The sequence below is a fragment of the Phascolarctos cinereus genome, unplaced genomic scaffold (assembly GCF_003287225.1).
Source record: "Phascolarctos cinereus isolate Bilbo 61053 unplaced genomic scaffold, phaCin_HiC Scaffold_7;HRSCAF=346, whole genome shotgun sequence".
Taxonomy (NCBI): Eukaryota; Metazoa; Chordata; class Mammalia; order Diprotodontia; family Phascolarctidae; genus Phascolarctos; species Phascolarctos cinereus.
This window is the reverse complement of record NW_027556180.1, coordinates 92801128-92819522: the sequence shown is the minus strand read 5'-3', so window position 1 is coordinate 92819522 and position 18395 is coordinate 92801128. Positions and strand designations below refer to the sequence as shown.

Genomic DNA, 18395 nt, shown 5'->3' with positions numbered 1-18395 from the left:
GAGATACTGACATTGGCAAATAACATTAGAAAAGTAATCACTGGCTACTGCATATGGGCATAGTGGGAGAACCTTAACAGCAAATGTCTAATGCTGACAGTATTAGAAAAATCCCATAACCCCTTAACCATACCCCCTAGAAATCTGAAGAAAAGATGTAGCCAGCTGAATTCTGGGGCTCCAACCTAATAATTAAATATGTGAGCTGGGAGAGTAAATCCAGTCCCATTACTAGATAAGGTAAAGGGTCACCAATAGAATCTCCCAGGGAAGATAGCAGAGAAGGACACTAGAACTATGAAGTATCATGACATGGAGATGGTCAGAAAGCAGTGAGTGCAATTAGGAAGGTACTGAAAAGTCTAGGCAAGAGGTGATGAAAGCATTAGAGGCCATGTGACTAGAAAGGACAGATAAGAGAAATGTGAAGGCAGAACAAGATCTGGAAAGTGACTGGATATGTGGGGTTGGATGAGGGTGAAAAAATAAGAATTATTCCAAAGTTGAGAACCTGGGTCACTGGAAAGATACGCTCACAATAGAAATAGGAAATTTAAAAGTGGGTTGTATTTGAGAGAAAGATTGCCATTTCAGTTTTGGACATGTTGATTTTGAGGTATCTATGGGATATTCAGCCCAAAACATCAAGGAGGCAGTTGGTTATATGTGACTACAGCTCAAGGGAGAGACTAATTAATATGTTATAAAGATCTTGAAGTTGTCTGAATAGAGATAATATTTAAATCAATATAAGGTGATGAGGTCATTGAAAGAAGAGAGATAAGAAAGAGGACCTATGAGAAAGCCTCAAAATACACCGTTTATGGAGACAGGATTCAGATGATCATCCAGCACAGGAGAATGAGAATGAGCAGGTAGACAAGTGGAGAGCCAAAAGAAAACTGTGTCATCAAACCCCAGAGAGAGTACTCACAAGCAAAGGGGAGTCAACAGAGTCAAAGGCCACAGTGAGCACCAAAGTCCATCATAGCTTCTTGAACAGGGAGTGACATGGTCATGGCTGGGCTTAATAACCTCAATTGGCAGTGTGGCCATGTGGAGCAATGACTGGACAGAGAAGAGACTCAAGGCAAGGATACCATTAGGGGTCTACTTGAGTAGTGCAGGTAAGACCTGAAGAAAATCTGAATCAAAGTGGAGGCCATGAGAGAGGAGGGAAAAAAAGGAATGATGTAAGAAACAGTTGTAGCAATAAGACTTAGCAACTAACTGGATATAGTGGAATGCGTAACAAGCAATGAGTGAAGGATGATGCCAAAGGAGCAAACCTGAGTGACTGGATGTCAATGTTCTCAACAATAATATATAAGTTAAGAAGAGGGATAAGCTTTAGGAGGAAGATACCATGAATTTTGATTTACATATGCTAAGTCAGAGGTGCATATGGGACATTTAAGTGAAGATATACATCAGGCAGTTGATTACACAGGGCTGGAGGAGCTCAAGCTACATGGCATGAGCACTGGGTAAGAATTCTAGATTGTCAACTTGCCACCTGTGTGACCTTGGGGAAATTACTTAAGCTTTGTAGGTCTCAATTTCTTCACTTGTGAAATGAGTGGGTTGGACTAAATTACCTAATTTCCCCTTCCAGCTCTAAATTTGTGATTCTAAGATAACTAAACCCAGGGGACTTGATGAAATCTCTGAAAACATAGGAAGAGAAAAGAGGGCCCAGGTTGGGGCCCCTGGGGCACACCCACACATAGGTAGAATTTGAATGATGAAGCAGCAAAGGACACTGAGTTTGGGCAGGTAAGGGGGAAATTTTTCCTAGGAAATCTGGGACTTGGAATGGCAGAAATTACATTTACACCAAAATTTTATACAATGTGTCAAAATAAGCTCGGAGTGCATAAGTGACATTGACATAAAAGGCCACATTTGTTTAAAACAAACATAGGAGAGCAAAAGAAAGTACCATTTATATCTACAGTAGTTTAGGAGGAGAATCCATACCCAAATAAAGCATGGAGTAAATAGTAATATACAAAAATAGACAATAAGGGGGTGGGTCTAAATGATATCTGAAGTCTCTCCTATTTCTAAAATGATTGGCTCATGAATCATGATCCGATTTAGAAAATAAAAACAGTAATACAGAGGAAAACAACTCTAAAAACATCAAAACCACCACGAAATGATGAATTTTGACACCAAAGACTGATGAAGAGACGTACACCCACCCCGGGCAGAGGTGGTAAAGCCTACCGGTAGGAAAGCAGTTATTTGCTATCAGACAAGATCAAGATGTCAGCTTGTTTTATTTAAATGTTCTTTGCTACAGGGGTGTGTGTGGGGGGGTTCTACTGGAAGGGAAGCATTGGGAAATGAAATTTCTATAAAGCATCAATAAAACGTTTTATAAACATCAGTCTCTACTTACTTACATAGTCAATTGTTTATGGCCTAAATATCTCTCTGTAGTTAGAAATAAGATGTATTTGAATCCCAATGTTTTCAGAAGCCTGTTTCAACATGTCAATAATTCAAAACCGAACTGCCATCAGAAAAGAGCCTTCCGTGGAAAATGAAACTCCAACCCCCATAGATATAAACAAATCATCTATGGTTTATAATGTTAAACAGCCATGATTGTTTTCACTGGTGTGGATTATGAAGAACTCAACATCATTAAGCATTCATGCATGTGCTGTGTCAAGACTTTCTCAAAATTACCAGTTGTCATTTTTTTAAAAGTCGATCTTCACGTGCACTGATATACAGAGATTACCCAATTTCCTAAACTACACATGAAAAAAAACTAAAGTTTCCAGCTTAGAAAGTTCTAAGATATGTTCATAATGCTTCTCATTATAACAGGCTATAAATCGCATTACTTGGCCAATGTTCCACTGTACGAGAGTTGCTCCAAATACAACAGGAGTTTCTTATGTTTCTTGATGGAAATCCCTTTCCATTTGATCCTTTCAACACTAAACCCAATCAACTAACGCAAACCCCAGAACACTCCAGGTGAAGCAAAGTGATTACTTGAGTCAGTCTGTAACTACTCCAAGGATCTGCCCACATTGAGACTTCAAGAGAACTAATAGAACTTTCAGGATTAATTATTCCAACACTCTCACTTAACAGATGAGAAAACTCTCAGAGAGGTCACTGACATTCTCTCAAGTAACCAGTATGAACTCTAGTTCACTGCTTCTTTCTAATCATTAAAATCTATGTTAATAAATATTCCTAGCAACTTTTTAAGCAATATATTTAGAAAATATAAATGACAGAAATAGGAAATCAGAGGCAAAACCAAAGAATTCCCTCAAATGAATATGCTGATTTAAAAACCCAAGCAGCAGAATAATCCCACAAATTATAGTACTCTTTTGACTCTACTGAACTCAGAATGCTTTCTACATTGTTTGCTATGTTAATCCTGACAACATCCTCATAAGGAAAAAAAACATAGCAAGTCATTTTCAACCATATTTTTGCACAGAGACACACTAACAAGAAGGATGAAGCTAATTACTCCCAAAGTCACAAGACAATTAATTATAAAGCTATAGACTTCCAGGCTATTATCTATTTTCACTGTTAATAATGCTTTTTCCCATTCTCTACTACATTCTCTCCATCTACTTCCATTAACACAAAAAAGGCACTTGAGAAAGCATTTATGTAAAAGCATAGTGTATAGTTTCATATGTAAATCACTATAATATTTCTAAAACTTTTTAAATAAGAGCTTAGAGTTCCACTTCTTCGACTATATTACCATTACTAATATGGACACTGCTGAAATACTTAATTTAATAAGGACAACTAAAAGAACATATCAAAATTGAGGTCGCAGAAAAGCTCTTTGCTTGGACTGCCCTTGTGATAAGTAACATGCTCAAACAAGGGCAGTTCTCAGAGAGGAGAAAGGAGAAAGCACCCTTTAGTGTATGAGCCTTACTTAGCTGGCTAGCTTAAATGAAACCATTCCCCAGATCAACCAGAATAGAAACCCTCTGCAATGTTATTGGCACCAGGGCTTCAAGTTATTTATGTGGATCACTGATATCTCAATCCCAAGGAATATAAACCGTACCTCCTCTTCTCTATCCTGCCTTTTGATACCTTCTCACATTCAATTCAGAGAACTGGAAGTGGGGTAGGGGAGGTACTTTGCATCCTTTCACATAATCACTTGTAATATCTTGCTTACAGGTTCCTTTTAATCAGGACTTAAACTTTCCCCTCTCACTCATCAAGAAGGCAAAACAGCTTAAGCTTTTCGAAAACACAGAATTTAATTTTTTATGTAAGAAGAAAAACAAATGTTGTGTTTTTTATATTGAGGGTCTGTCTTCCTGTCACCTACCCCTCACCAGCTCGGCAGACAATGAAGACCACAACTCTTCGAGACTCAGGAGGGCCTGAGAAACTGTAGCAATCTTACCTTTGCTTTGCCCACCTTAATTTTTTAAATATCAGTGAGATCCAAGAGAATAAGATGGCTCCCCTCCACCACTTTCTCCTTTCCTTGACGCCAAGCTGAACAACCCCAGAACTCTTGGGGCAAACTGCAATGACTCACGGTCTGGACCTGAAATTCCAGTTCTTTTGCATTGCTCTCGCTTTCCTTCATCTGACTGCCTGTCCTGCCTCGTATCCGATTACACAGTACCAGCATTTGTAGCACCTTGCAAAACAGAGAAACATATCACATACCTAGATCTGTCTATACCTGTTGGCCTCAGAATTAACCCTTTAAAAGACTCTGTTCTTAAAATGTGAGATTTTAAAAAGAAACTACGAGCAAAAGTCTACAATAGGTAACGTCAGTTATACTTACATGGTCATGAAGAAATAATGTTAATTCCACAACAGATAGGCAGTTTAAAAAAAAAATACAAACTATTTAATAACAATATGAAAGACTGGTCCAAATAATGAATCAGGAGATACTTCACTAAGACTACTCTAAAGTTTGACGAGAAAAGATGAAAACAGGGGCAGCTAGGTGGCACAGTGGATACTGCACTGGCCCTGGATTCAGAAGGACCTGAGTTCAAATCCAGCCTCAGACACGTAACACTTACTAGCTGTGTGACCCTGGGCAAGTCACAACCCCATTGCCTAGCCGAAAAAAAAAGAAAAGATGAAAACAGTCAATATTAGAGAGGCTTCAGGAAGACAAACATTAAGCACTAGGGAGAAGTTGTAAATTGGTGCAATCACTCTGGAAAACAATTTGGAATTGCATAAAAAAAGTCACTAATCTATTCATAACTTTTGCTTCATGGCTCCTACTATACAGGACACATACTTCCAGGTCAAAGACAGAGGGAAAGGCCACATGTATCCCGAGACATTCACAACAGTATACAGAGCGAATGCCCCCTTGATATGGGAATGGCTGAACAAACTACGGTAGATGAGCTAAACAGAAAATTAGAAACAACAAAGACCAGAAATTAAGAGAACCACAAGAAAACATGGAACATAGATTTAGGGCTGGAAGGAATCTCAGAGGACATACATTCCAATTCAGGAGAGGAAACTGAGACCTAAAGATGTTAAGGGCTTTGCCAAGGAAGCAGAACTTAGACTTGTATGAACAGATGCATGGTGAAGTAAGCAGAATTAGTGGGTAGGGATGGGAACTAGGCTAGTGAGTTCATTTTTACAGGAAGCTCTCAGTTGAGATAACTTCCTGAACCAATACAACTGCACTTTTTCTGCAAGTCAGTCTTACAGAGGTTTAAAGTGACTTGCCCAAAACTACCAGAACTGTCAGAAGCAGAACCTGAAGCCAGGTTTTCCTGGATCTCAAGGCTGATCTCTACCATGCCATTCTGCCTCACAAAGAGAACTAGGAGAAAAAATATATATAGAACAGATGAGAAAACGAACTTCCCTCCTTTCCTTAGTAAGTTGCAAGAAGAGTATGTCATGTTAACATCTACATAGGTAATCACCATTTCAGTTGTTTTTTTAACAATTTTTCTTCTTTATAATGGAGCACATAGAGGGGATGTATATCTGGATATGACTAATATTAAAACTTAAGGAATAAAAAGCTTATCACATACAAAGGAAAGGATTTTTTTAAATAAAGAAAAGCAACATGGCCTAAACTTTTCAGGATAAAGAATAAAGGCATTAATAATCAAAATTGTATTCAGCATTGCTTTTCTCATGATGTCCATGAACCTATGTAGAAAAAACTTTCCTTTCATGAGAATCCAAAACAAACCTCTGACAAGAATGTACACTATTCAGAGAACATATAAACATGTTAAAATGCCCTCCACAGCAAACCTGTTTGGGCAGTTAAAGCAGAAAGATTTTTTTTCCCCTGAAAACAGGAACTAGCCTGCAAGAAACAGCCCAAGTTTGCTTGTAAGTGGTTTATTTGTTCAGCCATTTATATGTATCAATAGAATCATACTGATAATGTCAAATCTGCAAAAGAACCTTGGCAATTATCTAATAAAATAATTTTCACAGATAAGAAAACCGAGGTTCAGAGAGGGGAAGAGATTTAAATTTTCTAAGGTCACATGGCAAATCAGTGACAAATCAAGTGCTTAATGTTTGTTGAACCAGGCCTAGAGCTTAGGTCTCTTGATCTGGAGTCCAGAACCAACACCAATCTAAACATACACACATGCACATACAAGAATGTCCCCCGAAAGACAGGCCTCGCCCTAAAGGATCTCACAAATAAACATTAAAGCAGTCATTCACCAACACATAAATACTTACATCCATGATTTCATTAACATGGGTTTTCCTCCCACCTCTGCAGACGGTAATAATTTCTCTATAACTTTAAGTGGTATTAAAAATTCATCATCCTGCCCAACAACTGGGAAACGGCTGAACAACTTGTAGTCTGTGAACGTAATGAAATACTACTGTTCTATGTGAAATGATGAACAGCAGACTTCAGAAAAACCTGGAAAGACTTACATGAACTGATGCTGAGTGAAGTAAGCAGAACCAGGAGAACATTGTACACAGTAACGGCACATTGTGCAATAACCAGTTTTGATAGACTTAACTCTTCTCAGCAACACAATGATCTAGGCAATCCCAGAAGACTCATAATGGAAAATGCTATCCATATCCAGAGAAAGAACTATGGAGTCTGAATGCAGATCGAAGCATACTATTTTCTTCTTTGTTTTTTCTTTCTCATGGATTTTCCCTTTTGTTCCAATTCTTCTTTCACAATATGACTAATGTGGAAATATGTTTAATATGCTTGTACATATTTAGCCTATATCGGACTGCTTGCCATCTTGGGCAAGGAGGAGAAGGAAGGAGGGGGGAAAATTTGGAATTCAAAATCTTATAAAAGTGAATGTTGAGGGGCAGCTAGATGGTGCAACGGATAGACCACCAGCCTTGAAGTCAGGAGGACCTGAGTTCAAATCTGATCTCAGACCAGACATTTGTTACTTACTAGCTGTGTGACCCTAGGCAAGTCACTCAACCCTAATTGCCTCACCAAAAAAAAAAAAAGGTGAATGTTGACAGCTATCTTTACATGTAATTGGAAAAAAAATAAAATACTATTAAGTGGGGAAAAAAATCCATCATCCTGCTGCCAGTCTGATGGTGTGTCTCTGAACTGAGATAAACTGTCCTCAGGTTAATTCCCAGGCAAAGTACTCTGCACACAGTAGGCAGTTACTCTAGGCTTGATAATAACTGATGGCTTCTAAGGTCCTTTTCCAGGTCTAGAATCCTATATGTGAACTACTAAATGATACCTTTTCTGTGTGTATTTGAATATCATTAACAACCTTCATCCACTGCCTTGCTCCTACCCACCTCAGACTGAGGAAATGCTATAGTAAATCATGATGAGTGGATCTACTACAAATATATGTTACATAACCTCATCTGGACCCTTACTATGTCAAGGCAATCCTTTCATACTTCCTTAATTGCCTCATTATGTCTCTCGACACAGCAGCTTTTCCAAATCTTATCTTTCTTCAAATTTCCCAAGGTTCACCCAACCACCAACCTCTCAGCTGAGAATTCTACCTTATATTTTACTGGAAAAAACTGAGGCCATTCATCAAGAGCGCCCTCTTTTCTTCTCCTTACCTTCTGCAATTATCTCCTTCTTTACCCCTGACTCACATGAAGAGGTGGCCCTTCTTGCCAAGGCAAACCCTCTACAGGCAAAAGTGATCCCATTCCTTTTTTCCAGTATACTGATTGTCCCCTCCATCATCCCAACCTTCTCACCATCTTCAATCTCTCTTTATCTACAGGCTGGCTTCTTTACCTCCAACAAACATATGCATTATCTCTCATTCTCAAAAACCGCTTAATCTATCCATCCCACTAAGCTATCTTCCCACATCTCTCCTCCCTTTTGTAGATAAACTCCTTCAGAAGGCATTGTACAATATGTGCTCCCACTTCTTTTTCTCTCTCTCTTGGACTCTCTCCAGGAGGTTTCTGACCTTATCATTCAACCAAAACTGCTCTCTCCAAAGCTACCAACTGTCAAATCTAATGGCCTTTTTCAATTCTCAAACTTCTTGACCTTCCTGCTGTCTTAGACTCTGTCAATCACCCTCTTCTCTCTAGGTTGCCATGACACTACTTTTTCCTCCTTTTCCTATTACCTGTCTGACCAATCCTTCTCAGTTTCCTTTACGGGGGAACATTCATTCAGAATGGGCCCTCCATTCTTCTCTATGTTATCTCACTTGGTGATTTTTATCAACTCCTATGAATTCAATTGAGATAATGGAGGTGATTCTCAGACCTATTTAGCCAGTCCTATCTTCCAGACCCCCCCACCTGTGTCTATTAAATACCTCTAACAGCATGTCCCAAAGACATCTTAATTTCAACATATTCAAAACTGAATTCATTATCTTTCCCCAAAAAAATTCTTCCCTCTTCCTAAACGTCCCTTTTATTGCTGACATCCTTGCAGTCACCCAGGCTTACCACCCTAGGTTCCATCCTCTCACTCCTCATATCCAATCAGTTGCCAAGTCTTGTTCATTTTACCTTCATAACATTTCTCACCCCATTTTCTCCTCTGACACTACCACCACTCTGATAGAGACCTAGACAATTGCAACAGCATGCTGGCTGGCCTCCCTAACATCTTTTCCTTCAACACTCCATCCTCCTCTCAGTTGTCAAAGTAATCTGGTCACTCTGATAACTAATCTGATCATGCCACCACCACCTCCATATTCAATAATAAATTCAAGCAGCAACTTCTCAGCTCTAGAATCAAATATAAAACCCTCTGTTTGGCCTGAAAGCCCTTCATAACCTGCCCCTCCTTGCAGCCTTCTTCTATCTTATACTTCCCAAGAACTCTAACATCCGATGACACTGACCTCCTTACTTCTCCTCACACAGACTCCAGATTCTGGGCATTTTCACTGGTTGTTCCTTGTGCCTGGAGGGCTCTCTCTCCTAGATTCTGCCTCTGACTTCCTTCAAGTACCAACTAAAATCCCATCTTCGACAAGAAGCCGTCCCAGACTCTCCCTTAATGTTAATGCCTTTTCTAGATTGATTCTCTCCAAGTTACCCTGTGTCTTTTTTGTACATGGGCATTTGCAATGTTGTCTCCCCCATTAGACCATGAGCTCCTGGAGAGCAGGGACTGTCTTTTGTACTCCTTTGTACCCTCAGTACTTAGCACCTGGCATATAGCAGGCCCTCCCAATGCCTTTACATAAAAACTACCTACTTGTATTGTATATAATTATTATATGCTTGTTGTCTTCCCCAATAGTATATATGGTTCTTGGGGGCAGGGACTGTTTCTGGCTTGTCTTTATAATTCCTAGCACAAAAGAAGGTACTTAATAGATGCTTCAAAAATAACTGACATAACTCAAAACTATTAAAGCTGGAAAAAGGTCCATATTCAACAATGAAAGATAATGTTCTCTGCATAAACTAATCAAGTATTTATTGATGGTTGGTAAACAATCAGTCCTAAATTGGAAAAGGACCCTCATGTGCAAAAAGATTTATAGCAGCTCTTTTTGTGGCGGCCAAGAATTGGAAATTAAGGGGATGTCTCTCAACTGAGGAATGGCTGAACAAGTTGTGATATATGAATGTAATGGAATACTATTGTTCCGTAAAAAATGATAAGCAGGAAAATTTCAGAAAAACCTGGAAAGACTTGAATGAACTGATGTTAAGTGAATTGAGCAGAACCAGGAGAACATTGTACACAACAAGAGCAACACTGTGTAATGACCGACTCCGATAGATCACTGCATTGCTGAGAAGAGCAAAGTCTAAATCAATTGCAAAAGACTCATGATGGAAAATGCAATCTACACCCAGAGAAAGAACTATGGAGTCTGAATGCAGATCAAAGCATACTATTTTTGGTTTGTTTGTTTTTTTCATGGTTTTTTTCCCTTTTGTTCTGATTCTTCTTTCACAATATAACTAATGTGGAAATATGTTTAATATGATTATACATGTATAGCCCACATCAAATTGTATGCCATCTTGGGGAGAGGGAAAGAGGGAGAGGGAAAAAAATTTAGAACTCAAAATCTGATAAAGTGAATGTTTGAAAACTAAAAATTAATTAATTTTTAAAGATTTGAAAGAACAAATGGTTAGTCCTCTCAAGAAACTAACAACCTGATCAGAGGGAAAAGTCTAGCAGAAATAAATCAATTAGCAATTCCAGACAGTACTCTATAATTAAGTTTAACCTGCATGTAGATGCTATAAGGAATTCAAACAAAAAGATGGTGAGCAGGAATAGTCAGGGAAAGCTTGATAAGAGACAGTGTAACGTGAGCTAGGCCATGTAGGATACGGAAGAATTGGACAGATGAAAAGGGGAAGAAGTGGGAAAGATTCTGGCAGGAAGAACAATGTAGGCAAAAGGTATAAAGTTGGAAATGACCAAGACATGTTCATGGGACAGTAAGATGACCAGTTTGATAAGAGTAGAAGGCTTGGTTTGAAGAGGAAGTAAAGTTGGGTAAATAGATTTGGGCCCATAGGATCCCAGAATTTAACATTTAGAAGAGGACTTCTATAGATCACCTAGTCAATCCTTTTCATCTTACAAATGAGAAAAACAGCACACTTTCCAATGCACCATTTGCCTACAGGTTTGTGTCTTTATACACAAAAATTTCTTATTCAAATATATATGAACTTGAAATTTTATGTTTTTTCATAAAATCAAGTTGGATACTAAGTGAGAATCCACAAAATAGATTTTAACATTTTAAAAAATGAGAAAAACAAAGCTCAAAGTGAACTGACCATGGTAATACTGGTAAGTAGTATGAAAGCTGGGATTTGAACCTAGGTCGTCTGATTTCAGCCAGTGGTCTTTTACCACATTGCCAATTATGAACTACTTTGAAAGCCAACTAGATGAGATTAAATTTGTAAAACAAAATGAAACCATGGAAGGTTGTTTGGTTATGGGGTTGGTTTCTTGTTTTGGTTGGGTTTGGTCTTCGGTTTTGTTTCCTAAAGTTTATGTTGTTTATGACTACAAAGGTCAAGACATGTCACATATTTACATTTAGTATATATGTGATTTATCTCCTTACAAACAACTATTCAATCATTTTTGCTGCAAACCTGATTTCCATTCTCTTCACTTGACAATTTACCTGACAAAATAGGTAAACTATCTGATTGAGCTTTCAAGGGCCAATGTGTATATCACACTTGCCCCTTTAAATTTTTCTCCATTAGGTACTTATCCGTTAAAGTCCTATTCTAGTGTCTCATATAAGGCATAAAGATTACCCCTGGGTTTTTTAAATTTATGTCACAAAAGCATAAATTGTCTTTGCTAATATTTTAAATTTTCACATCTACATTTACTAGAGAAATTAGTCTATGATTTTCTTTCTATTTTGGCTCTTCCTGGTTTAGGTATCAGCACCATATTTGTATCATAGAATTTCATAGGATTCCTTCTTCACCTATTTTTCCAAATAGTTTATACAGTATTGGCATTAATTGTTCTTTAAATGTCTGGTAGAATTTCACTTGCGAATCCATCTGGCCCTGGAGATTTCTTCTTGTGGAGTTTATTGATGGCTTATTCAATTTCTTATTCTGAAATGGGGTTAAGTATTTCATTTCCTCTTCTGTTAGTCTGGGCAAGTTATATTTTTGTAAGTATTCATCCACTTCACTAAGAAAGTCAGATTTATTGGCAAACAGTTGGGCAAAATAGCTCCTATTATTTTAATTTCCTCTTCATCAGCGGTGAATTCACCCTTTTCATTTTTTGATACTGGTAATTTAGTTTTCTTCTTTTTTCAAACAAATTGACCAAAGATTTATCTATTTTATTGGGTTTTTTTTTTCATAAAAGCAGCTCTTAATTTTGTGAGTTTAATAGTCCTCTTAATTTCACTTTTATTAATCTCTCCTTTGATTTTCAGAATTTCTAATTTGGAATTTAATTGGGGATTTTAAATTTGTTAGTTTTCTAACTTTTTTAGTTGCATGCTCATTTCACTGGTCTCTTCTTTCTCTATGCTATTCATATAAGCATTGAGAGATACAAATTTTCCCTAAGGACTGCTTTGGCTGCATCCCATAAGTTTTGGTATGTTCTCTCATTACTGTCATTCTTTTTGGATGATGTTATTGATTGTTTCTGTGATTTGTTGTTTGACCCACTCATTCTTTAGGATTAGAATAATCTATCTTTCCATGGCCCTTTATTACAAGAAATTTTTATTGCATCATGATCTGAAAAGCATGCATTTAATATTACAGCAACCTATCATGATCCAATATTAGGAAAACTATCAGTATAATTGACCATGTCACTAACAAAATTAAAAGAAATGATGTGATTATCTCAATAATGCAGAAAAGCTTTTGACAAAATACAGCAACCATTCCTATTAAAAACACTAGAGAGCATAGGAGTAAATGAAGTTTTCCTTAAAATGCTAAGTAGCATCTACCTAAAACCATCAACAAGCACTATATGTAATAGGGATAAGCTAGAAGCATTTCCAGTAACATCAGGGGTGAAACAAGGATGCCCATTATCACCACTGTTATTCAATATTGTATTAGAAATGTTAGCTTTAGCAATAACAGCAGAAAAGGAAATTGAGGGAATTATAAAAGGCAATGAAGAAACAAGGCTATCATCACTCTTTGCAGATGATATGATGGTATAATTACAGAATCCTAGAGAATCAACTAAAAAACCACTTGAAATAATTAACAACTTTAGCAAAGTTGCAGGATATAAAATAAACCCACATAAATAATCAGCATTTCTATATATTTACTAATAAAGCCCAGCAGCAAGAGATAGAGAAATTCCATTTAAAGTAAGTGTAGACAAGAAAGTATAAATTCTAAGCAGTCCTACAGGAAAATCTCATGAACAGACCTAATAGTGGACTGTATTTCTCCTGTCCAAGAAAGACTCATCTCTAAGTTAGTTGCAGGCAATAAATCTTTCAGCCACAGCAACACTAAGACTGTCTGTTAAAATGACATAAAGGTTAGTTACTATTAGAATCAGTGAGGGAAACACCCATGTGTTCTCTAAGTACTAAGCTACTTAGAGAACTGATTCCCAAGCCAGGGCATTTAATAATTTAAAAAATAAAAACACCAAGAGAATTAGAAATCTGCAATGGTAGGACAATATTACAAACTCCAATGATATGACTTCACATGTATGATAAGTATCATATTTCTTCCCTTCTCAATGGGAAGGGGAAAGGGTGCTGGGGAGAAAATTTGGGACTGAAAATAAAAAAAAAACCCTAGTGATAGGTTGTCAAAAAATTAGGAATCACTGCTACATGATGTTTCTTCAGTTGTCACTTAACACACTGAAGGTGCTTTGCTTATGTCAAATAAGAGTTTTGACACGAGGGAAACTTTAGAAGCTAGGAGACTGGCTATGTTCCAGGACTTCCATGTGTCATCTCATCTTGCCAACTGATGTTAAATATTTTGAAACTGTGACAGTTATTGAACTGTTGCAAGAAACTAAATAAGATTTCTGTGGCAAAATCAAAGCTCACTGCCTCTTAACGTCTGCTGATCAATAGATATTTATATTGGTATGGAGAACAGAACATTCAATCCAGGAAGGGCCATGTTTGTGAAAATTCTATGTCTTCAGATCATTCCTTTACTAAAAGAATATAGTTCTATTTTGTGGGTTTCCTTTGATTACTTCTGAAAAGTATACAACTTGGCTTTAATAATTTAATGATATTAACTAAATTACCTTCATATAATTTATGCTAAGGACTTTTGAGGAATTTAGATCGACACAGCCAATATAACAAACAGGAGTGCATTTAGATTTCCCTTATATCATTCTTTTTTTAAAAAAAGTGATAGATCACTTCATTTTACATCTGTAAATTTCCCACTCTATTCTTTTCCCCTCCCCCTCCACCATAGAGCCATCCCACACTGCAAATTATTTTTAATAGAAAGAGATAGGAGGGAAAAAAAACAATGAAAAACACCAATTACTACATTAAAAAAATTTTAATATATGCAATGCTCCACACTCACAGAATTTCTACCTCTGGAAAGGAATCTAGGGAGGTATCTTCACATATCTCTTCTTTGGGGCTATTCTTCTTCTAATTTTACACAATTCATTTTGATTCTTTTGCAGTCACCATTCCTTCTATTTACATTACTGTAATCATTGTGTATATTGTTTAGCTTTAGAACTGAATTAAAATGTAATTCAAATGAAGATACAACTTTCAAAGAGTATCTTATATTAAATGTCTAGGATAATCAGAAGGTAAAAGAACATTTTTCATTTCTTAACATTCAATCTACTCTTTTAAAGTAAGATTGAAGTATATTTGGCATAAAATATCAAGGTTTATTCTATAAAACAATTTATCTGTTCAAATTTCCTCATTAAAAGGTCAGGTCCTAGTGTTATAAGAATCCTATGTTATAGAGGAAGGCACAAGTGAGTTGGAGATTTGAGAGCTTATATAAAGGCAGTATGACAGGCCTTAAGGTAGATTTCCTTGACCCATGTGGCACCAGTCAAGTTTTTCATGAGACATCCTATACACAACATATAAAGCACAATTTCTTATGCTGAAATACATTTAGGTAGGTTCCCACATGCCCTTCTATAACAGCAATGAAGTTATTCGATAGAAAACAATCACAGAAGTATATAACACTCTGAAATTTTACCAACTATTCCCCGTGCAGTATATAAAGAGCAGTCTTTAATCAGAGTACAACTAGCAAAAAAAGAACTTTGTTAAACACTGGGTTCTCTTAATGAAGAACCCTAGGAAATATATCACAAAAAAAAAGTCCAAATGGAAATATGATTTAATATAAAAGAACCATACCATAAACAAATTAGAGAAAGGAAAAAAGGTATCTTTTACAACCAAAGCAAAGGGAAGAAATCTTGACCAAACAATGCATAAAGATCATCATAGAAAGGTAATAAATACATTGGCAAGAATACCAGATTTGGAATCATGAAGACATAAGCTCCAATCCAGCCTCAAAATCACTCAACCACTGTCTGCCTCAGTTTCCTCAAATGTAAAATAGGGATGAAAATAACAGCACCTACCTATCTCCCAGGGTTGTTGTGAGGATCAAATGAGATAAGATTTGTAAAGCCCTTAATGCAGTACCTGGCACATTTTAGGTGCTAAGAAATGCTTCTTTCCTTCCTTCCTCATAGAATCATAGATTTTAGAGCTGGAAGAGACCTAAGAAGCCAGAAAAAATGGAGAATTTTGAGTACATAAAAATTACAAAACTTTTGCACAAGTAAAATCAATACAGTCAGAATTAAAAGGGAAAGCCAACTGGGGGGAAAAAATCTTTGCAACAAATTTCTCTGATAAAAGTTGGATATTCCAGACATGTAAAGAATTGATTCAAATATACAAAAGCAAGAACCATTCTCTAATAAATGGTCAAAGGGAATGAAGAGGAGACAGGTTTCAAAAAAGCTATTAATAACTATATTTAAAAAATCAAGGTAAGCAGAGCCAATTAAGTAATGTATATACTATGATTATAACAATGTAAATAGAAAGGCAAAACAATCAAAAGTGAATGCTGTGGTGTAATAATAACCAAGAACGGTTGCAAAGAAGAGACATGAGAGGGCCTTCCTCCTTTTTTGCAGTAAGAGTGACCTATGGATTTGGAACACTACACATTCATGATGGTTATTTATGCTCAACTTCTTTATCTTTTTTTTTTTTAATTCTTTGTTATGATGGACTACTCTCTGAAGGGGGAAGAGGGAAAAGTTAAGTGAGATAAAAACAAAACATATCAATATTTCTTTTTAATGCTCCAAGTCATTAACAAAAGGAATGCAAATTAATTTAAAATAATTCTTAGCAAAAATTACAATGGGGGTGGTGGTGTGTGTGCAGCAATATAGGAGGACAGGCACACTAATATACTCTTGATAGAGCTGTCAATTGGCTCAACTACTCTAGAAAGCAATTTGAAACTATATCCCCAAAATTGTATAGCCTTCAGTCCAGTTACACCATTATTAGGCAAATAGCCCAAATCAGTCAAAGACAGGGAAAAGATTCATGTACAAAATATTTATAACAGCACTCTTAGTTGTGGCAAAAGAATAGAAACATAAGACACCCATTCACGGGGGGGAGGGCCTGAAGAATTTATTACATAAGAATAGGGTGTAATATTAAATCATAAGAAATGACATGATAATAACAACAACTAAAGTATGAATTCAGAAGTCTGGTAAGACTTATATGAACAGATACAGCGTGAAGTGAGCAGAACCAGGAGAATAATTTATACAATGACTACAAAATAATAGCTAAAAATCAAGAAACATTTTTCAGTGCTCAAGCCAACTCCCCAAGGCTATCAAGCTGAAGAGAAAGTGCCAACCTACACTGGTAAAGGGTTTTCTCATATGGGAATATATTATGATGTAAACGAAAATAACTTTGAAAGATCTAAGAACGCTAATCAATGCAATGACCGATAGTTATTCTTGAAGACTGATAACAAAGCATGTTTTCCACCCTGTTGTCACAGGGATGATACACTAGTGGCGTAGTAATGAGGCATATACATAACCACTGTTTTAATATATTTTCCACAACTAGGCTTAATTGTTCCAAAGGAGGATTTTTTTTAAAGAATAGGAGGTGAGTCCCGGATGGGTAGTGATAGTGATTCCAAAGGGGGAATAAAAAAGAACATGAGTGAAATATTAACAATTACACAGATAAAAGTTCAGGGACTCAACAATCAGGTCTTGAATTTATACTATTAAATTCAATATAGACTTTTAAAAACTGCATTGTGTAAAAGTTCAATTTAATTTGCAGACCTCTCTTCCTTTTCTTTGTTGACATGCTCAGGTTTTTGGTGTGCTGTTTTTTTTTTTTTTTTTTAAATCAAGAACTGGTAAGAATTCATCCCATTAACTAAACTCGATGTTTTTCCCAACTTTGGAAAATAGCTTTAATTCCTTTACCACATAAGCGCAAATAGCTTACTTTTTTTTAATCTGGTGACCTATGTCATGACTGGTTACAGAAGACTATCAATACATATGATGATAGACAAGTTTCTAGGCCAGAGAAGGCCTGAACTTTAACCCTTGCTCTTCATATTCAAACAGATCTACAAGCTCAGCAATGAGGACCCCTCCCATGTGACCTTTCTTGGCCATGGGATGCAACTCTTATCTGGGTCTTCCCATATGCTCCCTGGAGAGAAAAGGGGAATCTGCCCAACATGCTGAAGTCTCTCTTTCTCCTCACATAACAGAGAATACCAGTGGTACACATTAGTCCAGCCTGTCCCTTGCCCTTATCACATGACCAGCCTCATCTTTACTGCTCATACATTTTTCTTGATGATATCCTGTTATTCAAAGTTTCTTTTATGTTAAAAATCCTGGTCAAACCTGCTACTATTTCCCTTAGCCTCCAAATGACACTAATTTTTAATTGTTATGAGACTTCAGTATTCCATGAATTGTAGCTGTACATACATCACTGTCAACAGAATACTGTATTAAAAATATAGGTTCGTATTTCTGGGACACATTTGGAGTCATTAAGGAGCTCTGCAATTTCCTAAGAAAACCCAGACTGCTTTCTTCTCCTTAATTCTAAGTTCAGTTCACTTTACATTTGTATTCTCTATCCAAAAAAAAAAAAACCAAACCATAAGCTCTTGAAGAATGTATTCAGATAATCATAATGGAAAATATGAGTTCTGCTCCACAATTTAATACTAAAGAACACCTTGGTATTTTTATGGGAACTTTGTTTTAATAGAAAGTGTTATTTCCAAAACATTCTTTAACTCCCATAAAGTTTACTAACGATGCCCTACACTCACTGTACACT

General features: G+C 36.6%; 1 protein-coding gene across 1 annotated transcript in view; it reads right to left on the bottom strand.

Moving 5' to 3' along the window:
• The window catches only part of ELF1 (E74 like ETS transcription factor 1), a 92736-nt gene that overhangs the window by 60574 nt on the left and 13767 nt on the right, over window positions 1-18395 (bottom strand). The window contains 1 exon segment of the mRNA XM_078147631.1: window positions 15599-15740. The gene's annotated coding sequence lies outside the window, so the exon portion shown is untranslated.